We start from the raw sequence: 19,675 nt of genomic DNA, 5'->3' as shown, positions 1-19,675 counted from the left end.
ATTTGAGGTTCTAAAGGGTTGGAGGGTAATGTGAGTCAGGATAAGAAAGACCAGTGTCAACAGAAGAGCAGGACATCTGAAAACAAGGAGCATAGTTTTGGCCAACGACAGCTTCTAAGACATCAGTTCTCAAGCTCTAATCTGAAGACCTCAAAGTACTAAGTACCCCCTGCAATTTTTTTTTTTCTCCATCAAGCTAGAAGTTTACCAAAACAGAAATTAAAATACGCGCGTTTGAAATGCTTGAAATGTGCAGTTCCTTTTGCTGCTTGAATAAAGGTGCCCCCACCCCTCACCCCGACCTGCCATGTACCCTGTCAAGATCTATGGTACAAACCCATGACACCACACACGTCGAAGGGCAAATCGTGCCTTGATGCTGTGATGGAAAATGCTTTGACCTCGAACCTTTTTTAAAAAGCATCTAAGAGACATTCAGAGACTAGTGGACTGCCCGTGAGAACTAATGGCCGGGCATACGGCCATAGACACGAGTAACCTATGTATGGTGACAGAACTGTATGATGGTGACACGCTGAAAGACAATGACACACAGCTGAGAAACCGGCGAGGAGATAGAATGCTCTGAGAGCCACGCCACACCTCAGCTAGATCAAGAAGAGGAAGGCAAGTTGACTGCCTGTCACAGTGGGTCAGTCGTTCTACAAAGGGGTATGAAGGGAGCACCCCAGGGCCCTCTGCCTTCCCACTTTCTGTCATACGTGACAACAGCAACAAGCTGGTACCTTAGACGCAGGAGTGAGCCCTTACAAATCTGCTCACACCTTGATCTTAAACTTTCCAGCCCGAAAAACTGTAAAGGATAGATTTTTGTTTTCCGAGACAGGGTCTCTCTCTCTGTACCCTTGGCTGTTCGGGACTCGCTTTGTAGACCAGGCTGGCCTCAAACTCAGAGATCCACTTGCCTCTGCCTCCTGAGTGCTGGGATTACAGGTGTGCCACCCCACTCAGCTTAAATGATATATTTCTATCATCTACATCTTATTCAACCTAAGCAGCATTTAAATTATATTTGTATAAACTGACTGCTACAAATAAAATCCCCAATAGGGGTGCTACGCTGTCTGATTTAGTGTCCCTGCTGTACAGTAAGTCTAAACAGAATGGAACTCCATTTCCTAGCCACTTCCCAGTGCTCGCAGACTCTTTAGATCAGGAATGAAGAGGGTCACTATGAACACGGCTGCTGTCTAGCCCATGGTGACAGAACCTCAGAAGGAAGGCCGGCACCTGAAGTGACTCAACAACCAGGGGTTCTAACCCTCACATGAGGTCACTGCCTCCCTTACCTACTGCCTTTGCTCAGAAGACCAGATATCCAAGACTGCCACTTACAGAAAATATGGCCTGCCCATGCAGAGGGGACTCTTCCCATCCCGGTGGCTTCAGAGAAGTTGGAGGTGACAGAGGCACATGGTGGCTCCATGAGGACCAGGCACAGATGGTCCAGATAACAAGAGGAGGCCCGAGCAATATCTGCATCCCTATCCCAGGGACCACAGAGCAGCAGTCCTTGAACACTATTGGCTAAAACACATATTTAAATGGAGCAGCATGAGAAGTCAGGGCTGCGCAGATGGCTTAGTCATTAAAATCCTTACAACAACAACAACTTTTTTTTAAGGCAAATGTGAAAGCCAGAGTTCTGAGTTCTGATCCCAGGTGGGAAGGCAGAGACAGAGTTCCTAAAACAACCTAGCTAGCTAACCATATTAGTGAGCTCCAAGTTAACTAAGAGACCTCGCCCAGTGAATACCATAGGGACAGATGAAGGAAGACTCCCACCAACCTCTGCCTCCACACAAACATCCACACCCATGCTCGTGTCACCATATACACATGAACACATATACAGCCCCAACTCCTCACCTCACTCCATCACACACACACACACACACACACACACACACACACACACACACACACACATCACATAAGCTTGAAAAAAAGAAAACAAGTGGAGGTCATATATTTTTTTTTAGAACAAGACATCTTCTATACAAAACTAGTCACTTCAAGGAGCTGGAAAGATTGCTCGGTGGTTGAGAGCACTGGCTGCTCCTCCAGAGGACTGCAGTTCAATCCCCAGCACCAAAATTTTTTTTCTACTTCTTTTTTTTTTTTTTTTAAGTTACTCAAATTATTGGGGCTGGAGAGATGGCTCAGTGGTTAAGAGCACTGCCTGCTCTTCCAAAGGACCTGGGTTCAATTCCCAGCACCCACAGGGAGGCTCACAACTGTCTGTAACTCCAAGATCTGACACCCCCCACACCAAAGCACATAAATTAAAATTAAATAAAATATTTTTTAAAAGTTACTCAAATTACATCTCAATTTTTATCCCCTTGCTTGTCTCCTCCTGTTCCTCCCTCCCTCTTTCACCCTATTCCCATCCCCTAGGTCTGTGACAGAAGAGGACCTCCTCCCCCACCGTATGGTCACAGACTATCAAGTCTCATCTTGGTAGCCTGCCTATTCTTTCTCTGAGTGCTACCAGGCCTCCCCACCAAGGGGAGGTGGTCAAATATGGGGCACCAGAGTTCATTTCAGAGTCAGTCCCCACTCTCCACACAACTGTGGATAATGTCTTGTCCCTTGGCTAGATCTGAGTAGGGGGTTCAATATTTACTACATGTATTGTCCTTGGTTCCCAGCAGCAATTTTTAGAAAGACAATAACAAAATCAGTTGCATCCAGACACTGACAGATAAAATGTACAGAAACTCAAAAGCTCCTGCATCTTCCTCCGCTCCCATTCACTGTGGACCAAGTAGCATGCTCACTCTAAATCCATGCATAGGCCGAGTCCTCTAGTGGTTTTATTCAGAGATGTGGTCGCTAAGTAATTAAGGCTAATGAGAGTTTTTAGTAGGATTCTGATCTAATAGGATCAATGTCCTCCTCCTCCTCCTAAGAAGACATGCCAGAGAGTGTATCTCAAATCAGAGTCGCCCCCCTCCCTCCCTCTCTCCTTCCTTTCCTGCTCCTTTTAGGATAAACTTTTAACCTCCGATCTGTAAAGAAATTAATTTCTTTTTTTAATCATTATTTCTTACTTTTGCATACACATTTATATCATTACACATATATACAATAAGCTACACACAGCAAGAAGGACCACAAAACAATCAGGAACGATATACATGTTACATTCATAGTGTTTTGTCTATTTGTATTTGGCAGCCTTCGAGAAAATATCTTTCCTATAGGATTTCTCAACATTTAGAAACTGAGCCACAAATGCTATTCCTAGCTTCCTTAACCATTTTCCCCAAGTGTATTTGGGCCCTTACAAAGGTATTATTCATCCCAAATCAGCTGGTAGAAGCCTTAAAAAGAGAATTATGCCTCATTTCCCTTAAGAGGAATTGAGCAGGGTTTTGGTTGTTTTCTTAGAATATGGATGTGTATTTTCATTGGGCGTGTTAGTAATAAGTTATTTTTGGTCATATTCAGAGAGAAAACGAGGTTGGACTCAGGGATGTCCCTTTTTCTTTATCTTTCTTTCTTAGGTATGGAAATAGGTCTTGAAAAGAAAGAAGGGGTAATATAGAAATACATAGGGATGACAGGACAAAAAGTAGATTAGTGAACCTACTCCTCAACTTAAGGCCTTAACTATTACTCAGAACAAGAAATTCATTTCTACCGCTTAACTTGCCCAGTCTACCAGTCATGACATTTTCTTAGGGCCCCCGATCAAACCAATACTCTGTCCCCTCTTTTTTTCCCCCTGTATAATTATTAGTTGCTGTATGTAGAGTTCAAATGCACTAAGTCACTTCCCATGACTGGAGGCAGAAGGAGCAGGTCACGCTTTTGTGTAGCAGGGCTGACTTCTGTATACCCACAATCAAGCTCCCGGACACCACCAGGTGAGGTTCTCTCTTGGTAGCAGCAGCTCTACAGGTGTCTGATTTGAGCCTGGCCAATGTTCATTCTCATAACTCAAGTGACAGGGAGGAAAAGCGAAAACAGTTACAAAGAGGCTAAATTTATATTGCCTTGTTCAAGAGTTTCATTTGATGAAAATGTGCCCCCATACTAGAAAATTATACATTTAAAAGGAAACACTTAAATTCTCCTGAGAAATCTAATTTTGAATGCCACTCTTTTAGTTAATAATCCTGAAGCTTCTGGAAGGGGCAAGGTAGAAAGTCCTGTGAGTAACTAATTTTCACTTCTCGAGGAGATTTGTGCATTCTTTCCCTATCTTTCCTGGTGGAATTTGTGAGCATCAGTAAGAGAGGCTGCAAATGCCAGACATCAAGAGATAGCAAGAAAGGAAAGTATTCACGGGGTAAATATAGAAGAAACAGTGGGCATCTACAGCATCCCCTACATTATTTTCTACTTTGTTGATATTTTTTAATGTACTAAATGAATAAAAACCACATTCATTGCCTTTTGTTTAATTGATGAATTGTACTCCCCAAAAGACATGAATTCTGATATTTTATTATGTCAAACTATACACAAGATTTCCATAGGGCCTGCTATATCCTATTTTCAAAAGCTAGGAAAATCAAAGACAACAACCCTTCAGGAGGAAGAGGAGGAGGGGGAAGAGGAGGAAGGGGAAGAGGGAGAGAGGGAAAAGGAAGAAGGGAAGAGGGAGAGGGAAAAGAGGAGGAAGAAGAGGGAGAGGGAAGAGGAGGAAGAAGAGGAGGGGGAAGAGGAGGGGGAAGAGGAAGAGGGGGGAAAAGGAGAGGGAAAACATTGGTTCTGTAAATCCAACAAGAAATCTTGAGTGTATCTGATTGTTTCTTCTATGAATCTTCACCTGAAATACAAGGCAAGCCTTTTTTTTTTTTTTTTTATGTATCCCATTATCAAACCAAGAATGGTAGTTTACATCTGTAAGACCAGCACTTGGGAGGCTGAGACAGGAGGATTGTTATAAGTTCCTGGGGAGTCTAGACTACACAGGGAGACGCTTATCTAAGAACAAGATACCGGCATCTATTAGGAAACACACAGTGCTAACTCTGAGAAGAAACATGTCAGTTCTTATATGCTATGTCTGTGCTGAAGAAATTCAGAGAGCAGATTACCAGCCGGTCAACGGAGAAGGGCTATGTGCAATGTCGGCCAGTAGAAGGATCTGCGAGGGGAGCCATTTGTCGGCTTCAAGCTATGCCATCTCTGGGCTGCTGGAGCATTTACTTCTATTTCCTTTGGCTCTTCAGAGAAGTGGCCACTTTACATAGAAACAGAAATTGTCTTCCCTTTCACCATCCACTCACTTGTGGGATCCCTGTCTCCTCCAGCTTAAGTTTTCAAGTCACTTAAACAACTCCAGGAATAAAACAACCATGGCAGGAGAAAAGAAAGAAAGAAAGAAAGAAAGAAAGAAAGAAAGAAAGAAAGAAAGAAAGAAAGAAAGAAAGAAAGGAAAGGGTAGGAGGGGGTAGATCAGATGTTATACTGATCTACTTTCTATCCTGAAAGATTAGAAATTCATTGTCAGGTAGGTGAGAGATGGGGGAAAAGCACCCAACTCCTACATAGATTTGAGCACAGTAGAGAAAGCAGTGCCCAAAGACATCACCACCTAGCATGCAGGTCTGTATCTGACACAGGCACTATTCAACATGGCAGTGGGCAGAGAGACTGGCAACATTTGTAGAAAGAGAGCCCTGGCCCCCAAGACTGAGACAAAGATGCTGATGGGACAGTTGTGTAGGAAAGCCTGTGCAAGGTCACAGACTCACAGATCTCGCAAGCAGACACTATGATAAGGCCCATGAAGAGCAAATCAGCTGCCAGGGTGACATTCAAAAGAACAAGAGGGAACAGACTCAAGTCTGTGGATCCCAGGGCACAATGCCCAGGTCCCAAGCATGCCAAACCCAGAGCAGCAGACACAGTGAGGGGCATACAGTGAAGGGACAAAATGCCCTTGGCCCAGCAGCACAGGACACTAAACTGTCCCCTTCACACTAGTACCATCCTGGGACAGGAGAGAAGAAAAGTAATTACGAGTTAGGGAGAGTACAAAAATAGTTTTCAAACTAATGTGCTCTTAGTTGGCAAGATCCGATTTTATTTTCAGTAGGAACTGGGCCTAGGGATAAGTTAGAGCAATTATAGAAACTATGTTGCGTCTTCTGCCTTTAAAGTAATGAATACATTTTATGCAGCCCCTCCTAAGGCTACTGAACTCAGAATCCTCATGGGGCACACACACTCCAATGCAGTACTAACTAGTCTGTAAGTCAGAGTACATGTTATTCACTCATGGTTAAATACGTAAGTGAAAATAAGGATTGGAGAAGAAATCCGTGCTGCCATCTGACATGATCACATGCTGATCTATGATTGGTGGACTCGTCTCAACAAAACGGGGTAGAGACAAGGACAGGCAGGCCCAGTGGGTGACTTGCACACAATGCATTGTGCTGTGTAACTACAGTTTCAGCCTGGGACTAACTAAAAATAGTCCTCTCCCGCAAACAGTTTAAAAAGGACAAATGTAGATCAAAGGGGACGATCCAGCCTAAATGTGACACCAATTTTTTATGCTAAAATTAGGTTTTATATTTAGGGTCACCACAGAGGGCATTCCATGTGAGTGGTGTGTTGGTGGCCAGAAATATCAGGTGGTATCATAAGTTCAGATAGAAAAAAAAAAAAAGTAGCAACATTATTTTCTGCAGTAGCAAGGACTGTATTTGCATTGCAGAGGGAACTTCCTTTCAGACAAATATCAAAATGTAAAAAATGCTGCCCGTTTTGGTGTGATAGAGTCTGAAGGTAGTATTTGTGTGTTTCATCTGTTTGGCTTTGTAATCACAGTGCCGTAAGCACCAGAAGTCTGTGCCCAGTTTTATGTTACTATGTATTTGAGTAGCATCATAAAAATGAAGAAGCAGTAGATCTCGGCAAACAACTTCTTTGCCTTCTTAGGAAGGTTAAAATATGATTTCAGTTTGGTGAGGCTGGCGTTTTGGATGCTAGATTGAGGTCAGGGGCCTGACTAGAGAGAATCAGAAAACCAACAGTAGGAAGCAGAGTCCTCTCAGAAGCTGAGCTAGACTTTACCCCCTGCAGCCAAGGATGCCATGGGGCAGGAGAGCTGAACACCATAAACGCCATTATCTTAGATGCATCATGTATGCTGTTTTGTCATACACTCACTGTCCCTGACACTACTACAAAGATTACAAAACTCAAGTGGGAAATCTCATGGCTCATTTGGCCTTTACTTTGGACAACTAAGAGCTAAGTTTTTTTTTTTTAACTTTTTATTATTAATTTATTCTTGTCACATTTCAATGGTTATCCCATCCCTTGTGTCCTCCCATTCTTCCCTCCCTCCCATTTTCCCCTTATTCCCCTCCCCTCTGACTGTTCCTGAGGGGGATTACCTCCCCCTGTATATGCTCATAGGGTATCAAGTCTCTTCTCGGTAACCTGCTGTCCTTCCTCTGAGTGCCACCAGGTCTCCCCCTCCAGGAGACATGGTCAAATGTGAGGCACCAGAGTACGTGAGAAAGTCATATCCCACTCTCCACTCAAGTGTGGAGACTGTTTCTGAACATTGGCTAGATCTGGGTAGGGGTTTAAATAAAGAAACTGTGGTACATATACACTATGGAATACTACTCAGCTATTAAAAACAAGGAATTCCCAAAAGTTTGTGAATAAATGGATTGAGCTAGAAATTATCATAATGAGTGAGTTAACCCAGAAGCAGAAAGACTTAAATGGTATATATACTCACTTATATCTGCATACTAGCCCAAGGGGCGCGTCCCACGAAAGCCTTCACTTACCAGGAAACTGGACAGAGGGGAGGACATCCTATTGGAACTCTAGATGAGAGAAGCATGAGAGAATGGCAAAGTAGAAGGATCCAGAGGGTCCTAGAAACCTACAAGTAGAACATTATGATAGGCAGATTTGGGCCCAGGGGTCCCGCTCAAACTAAGGCACCATCCAAGGACAATACAGGAGCTAAGTTTTTTTAATGACAAAAATATTTGCTATATTTTGTAAGACAAAATACCTAAAACAAAATTTCCATCTCAAGATCGCCCACTAACAGGCAAATATCCCTCAAGAGCCCTAGGCTTTTGCCAGTCTTCCACCGTGTAAAACAGCCATTTAACAATAATACCTTTCACCTCTGAACATCACCCCAGCTGTAAAGATGCCAAGAAGGAGCTTACAGATGAGAAAAATCAAAGGTACCAGGGGCTGTCAACCCAGGCCAAATGCAAGGGAAATGCTGAAAAACATCCACTCCGGGTCAGCCAACTCTGAGTCCAGAGTCAGAAGTAGATTAAAAGTGTTCACAGGACATTCAGTTATCCTCAGAATGCAACAATAATGAAGGTGATCTAACTCCACCATGAAGGAAGGTGCTTTTGTTAAAAAAAATAAATAAATAAATAAATACTGTCCTCTTTTTCTTTCTGAGGCCAAAGGGTCATTTAAAATTCCCAATTACTTCTAAGAGATATACACATAAGACAGTAGTTATTTTTCATTTATGATCAGACACCGTGTGAATTTTGTATAATTAAAAGAGTAAAAATGTTAATCCATAATGTAGTATACCCCGATGATGAACAGCCAGTCCAGTGGACCTTCACTGTAACATTCTTATAGGCAGGGCAGCTAGAGCTACATAGTGAGGCCTTATCTCAGCGATAGAGAGGACAGAGAGACAGAGAGATGGTGAGACAGAGAGACAGAGACAAATAGAGAGACAGACAGACGAGATAGAGACAGAGACAGGTCTCCAAATCGCGGCAGCAGCCCACTGCTCTGAACTCTTCCGTCCCTCCCCTGTCACAGCTTCCCTCCATGTTACCCAGGTAACCTTTCTAAGAGACAAACAGAATCCAATCACTCATCCTTGGACAACGCCACATCCCCAACTGGATAGTTTGAACTTTACCCTGGCCATAGCAAGTCCTGCATCTTGCCTTCTTCAGTCGCACGTTTCCCTCCTTTGCTGTGGGGGAAGTGAATCCTCCTCCTACCCTACACTCCATACACACAGTCACTGTCTCCACCTCAGTCCCTTGGGAAATCACTAGCAGTTCCTGGGCTATCCTGTTCAATGATGCTCAGAAACACCGTTCCTTACATCCCCTCCAAATCATCCGGAGGCCTTTCCCTCCTTTCAAGCTGTCCTCCCCTTCCTCCTGCCATCTCCACTGGCTTCTGTCCTCAGAGCCTCTTCCTCCCCCTCCCTTACTCTTCCTTGGTACTAGTATGCACAGGAACAAAGAAAAGGCAGCTGCAGGCTGTAGGTCACACCCAGGACTCCACCTCTGTACTTAGCCATTTCCCTACCAAAAGAAAACATGGCTTCTCGTTCACACACTCATCGGGGCCCGAGTGCCCAGGAAACTTTCGCAAGGGATGAAATGTGGCCTTGGGCGTGTTTGCTTCTCCATTGAGTTTTATCATCTTTGTGAGAGAATCAGATTAGATGACATCAAAGAACCTGCAGCCTCAGAACGCTCTGCTTCATTGTAGCTTCTCACAAAACCACTGGGCTCACTCCCCACCGCCAGCTTGTGACGTGTCCGTCATCTCATCGGCTAGGCACGTTTAAAGGCCTAGGCTTACAGTTCTTCTATTTCAGGACATCATAACAGCAAGGAGAGCTCCCATAAGTGAACCTTGATGCGGGAAGATGGTATTCAGAACTCTTCCGTGTTTGTTAGCGTCACTTCGTTGTTACATAAGAGAGGAGTTACTTGTCAGAGTGGACAGTTCGCGCTCAATGCCATTTCTCCTCAGATTCTCTACTGTCCACCACTGTGTTGAAGCCCAGGACTCCACACAGCATACAGGTTATGCCTTCTCCATATTCCTCACTTGGTACCTTCAGGTCAAACAGTGTTGAAATGGACGATCGTAGGACATCATATCTGATGCATATTCGTTGTGAGATACAGGCGACATTAACCTTCCCATAAGGCTGACAGCACCTAAAGCACTCAGGGCCCTCTTCATGGAGGAAGCCTGTGTCAATAGGTTTCTCCTAGTCACACCTAAGAAACAGCTGCATTTCAGAAAATGAAAGGTGTGAGAGACGGAAGCCCAGAATTGGACTCTTGGAGCCATGACAGCTAGACCAGCGACTCCCTAATACTGTTGCTTTTGCATTGGGTGTCCCTAACTACTCTTATAACTTAACGGGAAACAAATCACTCTTAGACTGTCTACCACTGTAGAGCACTTAGCACAATAATGGTAAAGCCCATGGTACTCTGCTCTCAATTTCCTTCACTGCTATGAACTCACATTTCTTTTTCTCTGTATAAGAACCCACTGAGGTTGCTGCAGAAGACAGCATTGCCAAGGAGGTCCCTTTGACCACCGGTAGCCAGGCTGAGGGTTCAGTCAGACACACAGCTTTAATTATATAATATGTTTGGCAACAAAAGCAATGGTACAGTTGCCATTACAATAGAGCCATCTACCAGGCCACAACAGAAAGAACACCTTGCTCCCCTTAGTTCTTGTCTTCACGGCTAATACACTCTGACAACAAGCAAAACTGTCGAAAACTGTGGCGGAAGACGCCATTCACCTAAAACGAGTTACTTTAAGCTTGTCAAATAATTCTATTGAGAAACACGCTGAGCCAAGTGTGGTGGTGCACACACTCGGGAGCTAAGAGAGTCCCAGGAAAGCCTGGAGGCCACATGGAGAAACTATATATTAAAAATTCAATAAATAGGGTCAGTGAGGTATCTCAGTAGGTAGTAAGGCCTTTCACAGGCCTGACCACAGGCTGCATCCTTGATGCTCACACGCTAGGAGAGAACGGACTCCCACCAGCTGGCCTCTGATTGCCATACCCATGCTATGGCCTGACCCCCACGCATAGAATAGATAAAGGTATGAATAAATACTGTTGCCATCTTGGCTACTGAAGTTAATATGCCTATCTTACAATGTCAATGTACCGAATGCACACAGTATACCTTACAAGTTCTTTCCCACATAAGTAACCTCAAAAAAAAAAAAAAAAGCTGTCTCATGATGAAAGATTTGCTAGCAGGATTCTTTGAGAGGAATGGTACAAGATGTTATTATGCTAATAAAATACTACAAAGTTTCTCTAAGGAATTGTAACTTAACTTCTTTTTTTAATTATCTCCTTTAGAAATTAGTACCCAGGGTTTTGACTTTGTAACTGGAAGCAAATGTGTTGATTCTGGGCCACAGGTCCCTCATCTTCCAGCAATGGCTACCTTACAAATCTAGTGGAACCCCATAATTGCACAAAACCACACGTAGGCAGCATCTAACAGTGGCCAACACACATGGCAGAATCTAAAGTTATTCACTCTCTTCCCTGCTCCCACACAAACTCCCCAGTCAAAAGTCAAATGTCAGGTGCATTTTCTGTTACACAGGCTGTGGCAATGATGTCACCAGGTCTCCCTGTGTGGTAGAAATAAAACAGACCAAGGGTATAGTAAAGGCACAATTTTTAACCCTCTTTCCCTCTTTTCTCATCTTTTATCAAAGCTAATTACATGTAAAGGCATCTACAGCTCTTATCTGCCAAAATGCACACAGAAACCCTAGACAGTAAAAGAAATGCTAAGTTCATGTGTACACCTCCAAAACTTACAAAAAAAAATGTTTTTTCTAAAGGCAAAGTTGCGAAGGAATATAAATAAATTACTGTAAAAGGATGCCTTTCTCCCTGGTGAGCATATATGGCAATATAAAAGCCAATTGGAGCATAAATGGAAGTGGATAATAGCCATATATTCATTAAGCCTAAATTTCAAATTTAAAGACCATGACAATTAATATTGTTTTACTACTGCAAAATAAACTAGGAAGGGGTGTGTTTACAGCAGAAAGCCGTCCGTCTTCCTACGCACGCAACACGTTCGATTTTGAATGCTCACTACACATTCTTAAGCTATAATAAACATTCACTAACTAAAGCCCCACAAGTCAGAAGGGAAGCCACGAGGCAACAGAAAGGCGCTGTTAATTAAAGAGGTGCATGCACACTCCTTAGTGCTGAGATTCCGCTCCTTCCTTCAGCACATTCCTGTTACTGCAGCTAAGAAGCAGATGTCAAACAACCAATAAGCTGCCTAAGTTAATTTGATTGGAAGGGCTACTAAAGCGAACATTATACTTTGCCCTATTCTCCTAAGCTGTTTACCCAAAAGTCTATTTGGAGGCTTCTTAATGGGTTGGGTCAATTGGAGAAATGTGGGAGGGGCGGGGCGGGGAAATGTGGCTCTGAACTTGAAGAGGATGTCACTTCACACAGGTGAGTCTCCACATGTCATCCTGGCAGCGGCTGCAACTGACTGCCACAGCCCGGATGTTGCAATTTCTACGCTCAACCCTGCATGCAAAAGCAATAACTCATTCAATATTGCGTTGGCAGAGGCCTTCAAACCAAACCTAAGGTATGTAGGTATGATAGGAGTTACATAGATTAGCCAAAACTTTAAAAAATTTTTTTGATATGGGATAATACCAAAAAAGTACATATCACTAAATCTTTTGTGTGTGTTGATGCAATGGCATTCCTCAAAGGCTCCCCCTCCTTATTTTTGAGACGGGGGTCTCCCACAGAACCCAGAGAACACCAACTCTGGCTAAATTGGCTGTCCTGCAAGACCTGATAATCCACCTGCCTGGCTTCCCCACCACTAGCATAGCTGGCATGCACCAGGGCACCTGTTTTTTTGTTGTTTTTTTTTTTTTTTTAACATGAGCTTTGGAGATTAGAACTTGGCTCCCTACACTTGCAAGGATGCTGACTAAGACATCTCCCCAGCTCCCCGCCCCCACCCCTGCCATCCATCTGTAAACTAAAGCTAGCATTCTAAAAGAGTAAGCCCGAAATATACACTTGTTCATATATGTGGGTCACAAGGAAGCTAGAATCTCATATTAAGTTGGGTTATAATCAATGAAAAGGCTAAAACAAAATTCACATTAAAAAAGATATATTAGTCTTCATAATGGGTTTTAGAGAGATAAATGTGAACTAGGGGTAGAGGAAATGTGAACAGGGTGAACAGCCACCTTAGGATTTAATACTAAGATACTAGAACTGGCCATTTGGTTGACTATATCCTCAAGCAATATTAAAAATGCATGCATTCCATGTGCATTATTTTTCTGACTGCCCTGACAGTTTAATCCTTCTGTTTATATTTCAAATTTTCTAATTCAATATTATTTGAATCACTTAAAATCCCAGGGGTTAAGGTGGGGGGGGGCAGGGGTCTATGCTATGTTACTTCAAATGCAAACAGAAAACATCAATTACTCAATACTTTATAATAAAACTCTGCAAAAGCTTTAAACCAAGCTCAATCAGTGTCTTCTGACAGACGTACTGAAAAGTCATGCAAGCATCTCAGTTCACTTACAGACACATAACACATTCACAAACACAATTTCTAAGCTTGTGCACAATATTTAACGAACAAAAACATTTGTACATCCTCAGTAAGGCAGGAACTCAAAAATACTATATATATGTATATACATATACATATGTACACTTCCCTACACACTTGTTGTTTAGAAAAACATCTTATAAGCAAGGAATAAGAAACATAAAAAAAAAAAAAAAAAACCAGCAACCAAATCACACACAATCCCAGATTCCTCCTGTTGGAGGAGCTAAGGCAGTCCGATTTTTTCTTTCTTTCTTTTTTTTTTTCCCCCTGACTCAGATTTTCTGTGCTGGAGGAATTCCGGTCTTATCTCAACCAAGCAGATTAGGTGATCACCTTTCAAAGTTACCATGTATTTCTAAAAGACATACAAGCACATTTTGTTACACTCAAAAAAAAAAGAAAAAAGAAAGAAAAAAAAAAGTCCACCTATTCAGATAAAACCTGGGGCAGCGCTGTGATTTTTTTTTTTTTTTTTTTTTTTTTTTTTTTTTTTTTTTTTTAATCAAACTGCTGCACTCAACACTGAGTGCGCTACCGCGATTAGCTGATTGAACAGACACTGTGTGATTGACGAGATGCTTTCTTTCAGGGGCTTTTACCTGGTGATTGGCACCTGGACCTGCACGTTAAGGGAAGACAGGTGCAGAAGCATTTCTGAAGCAAGGGTGCTGTTGGAGGGGGGAAACCTACATGGTCACGTGCCAGAAGTGCACTGGAAATAAATGGGCAAATCTCACAAGGAAGTGGTTTGAAAGGGGACAAATTCCCTGAGTCATTAAACGGGCTAGCAACCAAAGACACGCTGTGCCACCTAGAGAAAAACTGGAAATTGTACATTGGTTCTTCGCCTGTGAGCATTATTTCAAAAACCTGAAACTTTTAGGAACCCCAGCAACCCCCCAGCCACAGTCCATACCAGCTCTCCACGCTGCAGAACCAAGTTCTCTTGGGAAAATAAGATGTCTTTTCTGCACACCAGATTGGCTTTTTTGCATCCTCGACACCCACCCGTGCAGCACCATTAAACCTCCAGCACCAACTGTAAGTCCTGAAGACCCTATATCCCCCTGAAAGCCATCCAGTTCGAAAGCATTCTCCCTGAACAAGCCAGGGCACACTGGAGTAGAAGCCGACTATAAACCGTGGTGGCCCTTGACAGCCAGGAATCCCTCTGGACGCTGTGCACCCCCACAGCCCCATGGGGCCTGCTAGGAAATTTTGGTGTCCTCAGAACATCATATCCAGGTTACGGAGCTGAACTCCTGACCAACCACTGCATGACCCAAACACTATAAAAGACAACAGAAGCAAGCGTTTTTAGAGTGTCAAAGGCCTTCAACTTTCCTCTCCGCAAGTCCCTTCAAAGCAATGTGCCCAGCACACTTGTCAGACTGAAGCACAAAAGGGCTGCAAAGCCACCTGGCACCGGGAGCCGTCTCTCACGAAGAAAATAGACTGTAATTATGAAAAAGCCCGCAGTCCTGCGGTATTAACTAGAAAGCCCGGACTGCGCTGGGGGCATAATTCATTTCCTAGGCAGTCACTACCAGCCCCACATGCCTTAGCCTGGGGACAGGCCTCTCTGTCTCTCCTCCCCCGCCTCCAGCGACCCCACGGCAGCGCCCCCTTCTCGCCCCCACACTCCACCCCCCCCCCCCCCCAACTTTTTCTCATTTGGTCCCTTCTTTAAGAATTTCCAGCAACTTTGGGCTTGGCAGCACCGCGGTAGCCCAGCCAGAGGCGGGGACTTCGCAAAGGCAGCCGCGGCAGGAGGAGGAAAGTTTGAAAAGTCACTTAAAGCATTGAAAGATTCTCCCCCACCCCCAGCACCCGACGTGCCCACCGCACAGACAGGAACCCGAGTTCCACGTGCAAGCGGGCCGGAGAGAAGCCAGAGTTCTCTCCAGGTCCTCGCCAAGGGGGGGGGGGGGCGAGAGGGATCTTTCCTCGGGCGAAAAGTTGCCTGCTGCAGCACTGTTCCCTTGCCTCCTCGGCTCCCCCCATCCCGACCCCTCGCAAGACTCTAAAATCCCCGCTCGGAATTCGCAAGGTTCCACCTGGCCTGGAGTGCGGCCCCCGGAGGGCGCGGCGCCCCTCCCTTGCCGGCCCGAGGACAGGTCTCGAAGAGCTTGGGAACAGGGAGGCACCGGGAAGGGGGTGCCCGGCCCGGCCCCCAGGCTCGGCCTCCAGGCTCACCTCTCTCCTGCTCCTCCGCTTGCAAGCAGATGGGGATGTTCTTCTTCCAGCCCGGCATGGTGTCTGCTCCCTGAGCTTGCTCCGGGGCTCGCCCGCCCTCTGGTCGCCGGCTCCGGGGCTCGCCGCGCCTCCTGGCTCACGCCCTCCGGCTGGTCGCAACACGCCCGAGGCTGCTCAGCCGGACTGGGGCGCCGAGGCGACTCCCCGACACATTGAGGCGACGCCGTGCGCCCCGCTGCTCGCCTCCTCCTAGTCGCCGGAGCTCCCCGGGGTGGCGGTGACGGTGGTGGCCGGGTCGGGCCGCGCGGTAGCCCGGCAGAGCCGGGGAGAGGGAGGGGGGTTGTCTGCAGCCGCGGTGGCGCGGTGTGGCCGCGAGGCCGGGGGACCGGTGCAGGCCGGTGCAGGACCGCCGAGCCCCCGGAGGTGGGCGCCGGCGGGAGCTCAGGGCTGGCGCCGCCTCGCTCCGCTCCTCCTCCTCCTCCTCCTCTCGCCTCTTTCTTCCCCTTCCTCGTCCCTCCGCCGCCAGCAGGTGGGACTGGGAGCCGCCGCGGCCGCACAAAGCTCCTCAGGGCGGGCGGGACCGAGCTGCGGGCTCCCGGGGCGCCTGTCGCCTGAGCCTCTCCCCCGAGACGCGCGCGAGGCTGGGCGGGCACGGAGGGGCGCGCGCACTCACACCCTCCGCGCCCGGGCCGCCGGCCTGTGAGGCGCGCCCGGCCCGCCAGGTACGGAGCCTGGCACCCCGCCGCCGCTGCGGAGCCTTCGCCCGCCCCTCCCGGGCCTCCCGCCTCAAGCCTGACCGGCCGCTCTGGCGGCTTCGGCTATGACCTCGATGAAACAGGGGGCAGTGTCCTTCCCTCTCGTTCCTCCTTCTCGCAGCTCCCCACCACCACCCAGCCTTGCCCGTCTCCCCCTCCCCCAAGTTGAGACTCGCAGCTCCGGATTCGCTAACTTCACCCTCAACATAGGGCAGTGGCAACTTTCGAGATGGTCAGCGCTGGTCCCAGGGGGTGGGGACAGCTGGAGAGGGGAACCCCTTTTGTTTTAAAGGATGCAAGCAGACCTTAGCTGAGTGAATATTTAATCGCTGTCTTCAAGTGGAGGAAGGATTTTATGATCAGGTTTTATGATTAGTTTCTCCCTCTTGTCATAGGCATGCAGAAAAAAATCAGTGGAAAATGAATAAGGGGAGGCGGGCTGTGGGGGTGGGGGTGGGGAGGGTCGGCTTTGTAGTGGAGCCTGGAAGATTCTGCCCAGGCATGTGGGCTCTTGAGGTTTCAGTGCTGCTAGGAGAGGGATATTTGGCAGCTGTCTGTCTTGCATAGGGATGACATCCATTTCCTCAAGCCTGGGCCTCTGGCAGGAAAGTAACCATGCCCTCCCCACTTATCTGATATGTCCTGAAGGATTTGGCATCCCAGAGGCTATACCTACTGGAATGTGTGGTTTGGGGTTTTCGACTCTGCGGTTTATTTTGGCCTCTGAAGGAACTGTGGTTCCTCTCCCTAAATGGGGACATGTCAGCCTTCTCTCTCTCTCTCTCTCTCTCTCTCTCTCTCTCTCTCTCTCTCTCTCTCTCTCTCTCTCTCTCTCTCTCTCTCTCCTCTGTCAGAAGCATAATAGCACTGCCAGAGAAATAGCATCATCACACAACACTAGAGATAAGGTCTCTTCTCCCGCTGCCTCATAAACAGTCTTATCAAGCGGGGATGCTTGCACCTGCAGTTGGCCCTTTGCGTGACTGGTTGGCTGTCAGTGCAGAACTGCCCAGGTGCCAAAATCCAGTGGCTACCCCTCCTAAAGGAAGGAAAAGATTCGGAGCCAGGGCTACAGCACAGAGAATCTGAAGGACCAAGTAGAAATAGAGTCGCAACATTCCCGGCGGTTAGTCCTAGAAATCTCCCCTGAGCTGGACAGTGGTGGTACATGCCTTTAACTCCAGCAGAGGCAAGGAGATCTTTGAGTTCGAGGTCAGCTGGATATGCAGAGTGAGTTCCAGGGCAGCCAGGGCTACCCAATGAAACCTTAACACACACACACACAATCTGACTTTGCTCAGGCCTTCCTTTCAGACTCTGTAAAGTCCAAAAAATATAATGGCATAACTTTGGTCGTGTCTAAACTTAGGAATGTAACATTGATTTCCCAGAAAGAATATAAAGGTCATCCAACTATAACCAGGTTGGCTTTGAGCACAGGCATACACCTACATTCCAACAACACAAAAACTGCTGGAGCTTAGTATGTAATATTTAAGATGTGATTATTCTAAAAAGTGCAATTCTGGAGGGCCTACCCAATAAACCTCTAATATGAATTGATGCTTACTCATAAGGTTTTATTGCAATCAGTGGTATGACTGCCCCACCTAAGTGACCACTTAACAATGACAGAGTTCTAACTCAATACCTGTTGGTTGTATTTTATCTCTGACAAAAGTCCTACTATATGTTGGACTCTTGGATAAAAGCTAAGGATACAAGGGAAAAAATTTTTTTATTTTATTAGTATTTCAAATTAACACATCTTAGATGTTAAGGTCAGAAATTATCTTTTTGAAAAGAGTGGGGAAGGAAGGGCATCTAAGGTGGTTGGGAAAGGGGAAAGAGGAAAGGGAAGAGAAGGGAGAAATGTTGTAATTAAATCCTTTAATCCCAGCACTCAGGAGGCAGAGGCAGGCAGCTACACAATGAAACCTTGTCTCGGAAAAAAAAAAAAATTATAAGTTAAAAAAAATAAAAGTAACAAACTCTTGGAGTCATAGCTTCCCTGCCTTAGGTTGTTTATCTCAAATATTTGTTCCCTGATATCCAACATCTTCACCATCTTTGCATATAGGGCCATCATCAGCTGAGCCCTCAGCTGTATCAGGTTAAGTACAGTTTTCCTCTTGGTACCTCCTGTGGCAGAAGGAAATAAGCTCAGTGGTGGTGCTGCTGCCTTCGCGGGTGACCCCTGGAATTCCTTATAGGGAAACATTCTCTTCCTGAATCCTCCTCATTATATTATTCGGATCACTTAACAAAAATAATTAGAAAATAGGACTAGATCATCTAAATTGAGTATTCTATTCCATTTATATTGTCTGAAGAAGCCTGATATTCAAAACAACGTATCTAAAAGTCTCAAGGAAATTGTAACAGTATTTTGATCTTTATTTTAAAAGAAAAAAAAAAACTAGACATTAAACAACTAGGCACATTGTTTTCTTCTTTAGTAAATTTGAAAATCAATGTCCTTTAAAGAATGGGCAATAATAATAGTCACAAAAAAAAAAGCCATGAATTTGAAAAAGAAGAGTAGGAAAGATATATAAGATAGTTTGGAATAAAATTTAAAAAAAAAAAGAATGTGCCTTTTGTTCCTAGACAAGATCTCATATGTGTGGAACTATTTTGAACTCAAATGCTACTATGCATCTAGAATAGCTTGAGTGATGTTGTGGACTGAGTTTACAGAATTAAAAATTAAATTTGATTTACCTTAACCAAATTACCCAGACCATAGGTCATATTTCCTAAAGGTGACCTTGCTTGGTCTCCATTTTATAGTTTTCTAAATAAAAAGAAATGGAGGCATATTCTTTTATTTCTACTACCTCCTTTACCTGGTAAGAAAGAAAAATTCTGGACCAGGCAGTGGTGGCAAATGCCTATAATCCCAGTGCTCTGTAGGCAGAGGCAGATAGATCTCTGATTTGAGGCCAGCCTAGTCTACAGAGTGAGTTCCAGGACTCCCAAGGCTACACAGAGAAACCCTGTCCTGAAAGCGCACGCGCGCACACACACACACACACACACACACACACACACACACACACTCTGTCTCTCTGTCTCTCTCTCTCTCAAAGCAAATGGGGGGAGTGAAAAGAAAGATTGACTTCGTAAACGGAAAGCTTTAGTTTTATTGTTTGGTCCTAGTTTTAAGTCTGTATGCATAGATTACCAGTCACTAGTCATTTAAAGAACTGAGAACGTGTGTGCATCCCTTTCATTCATTTCCTTGTATTCTGGCCTCAGGGCCTCCACTCTCCTGCT

This window comes from Acomys russatus, chromosome 28, assembly GCF_903995435.1.
Source record: "Acomys russatus chromosome 28, mAcoRus1.1, whole genome shotgun sequence".
Taxonomy (NCBI): Eukaryota; Metazoa; Chordata; class Mammalia; order Rodentia; family Muridae; genus Acomys; species Acomys russatus.
The sequence above is the reverse complement of the archived record's forward strand: the minus strand, read 5'-3'. Positions refer to the sequence as shown.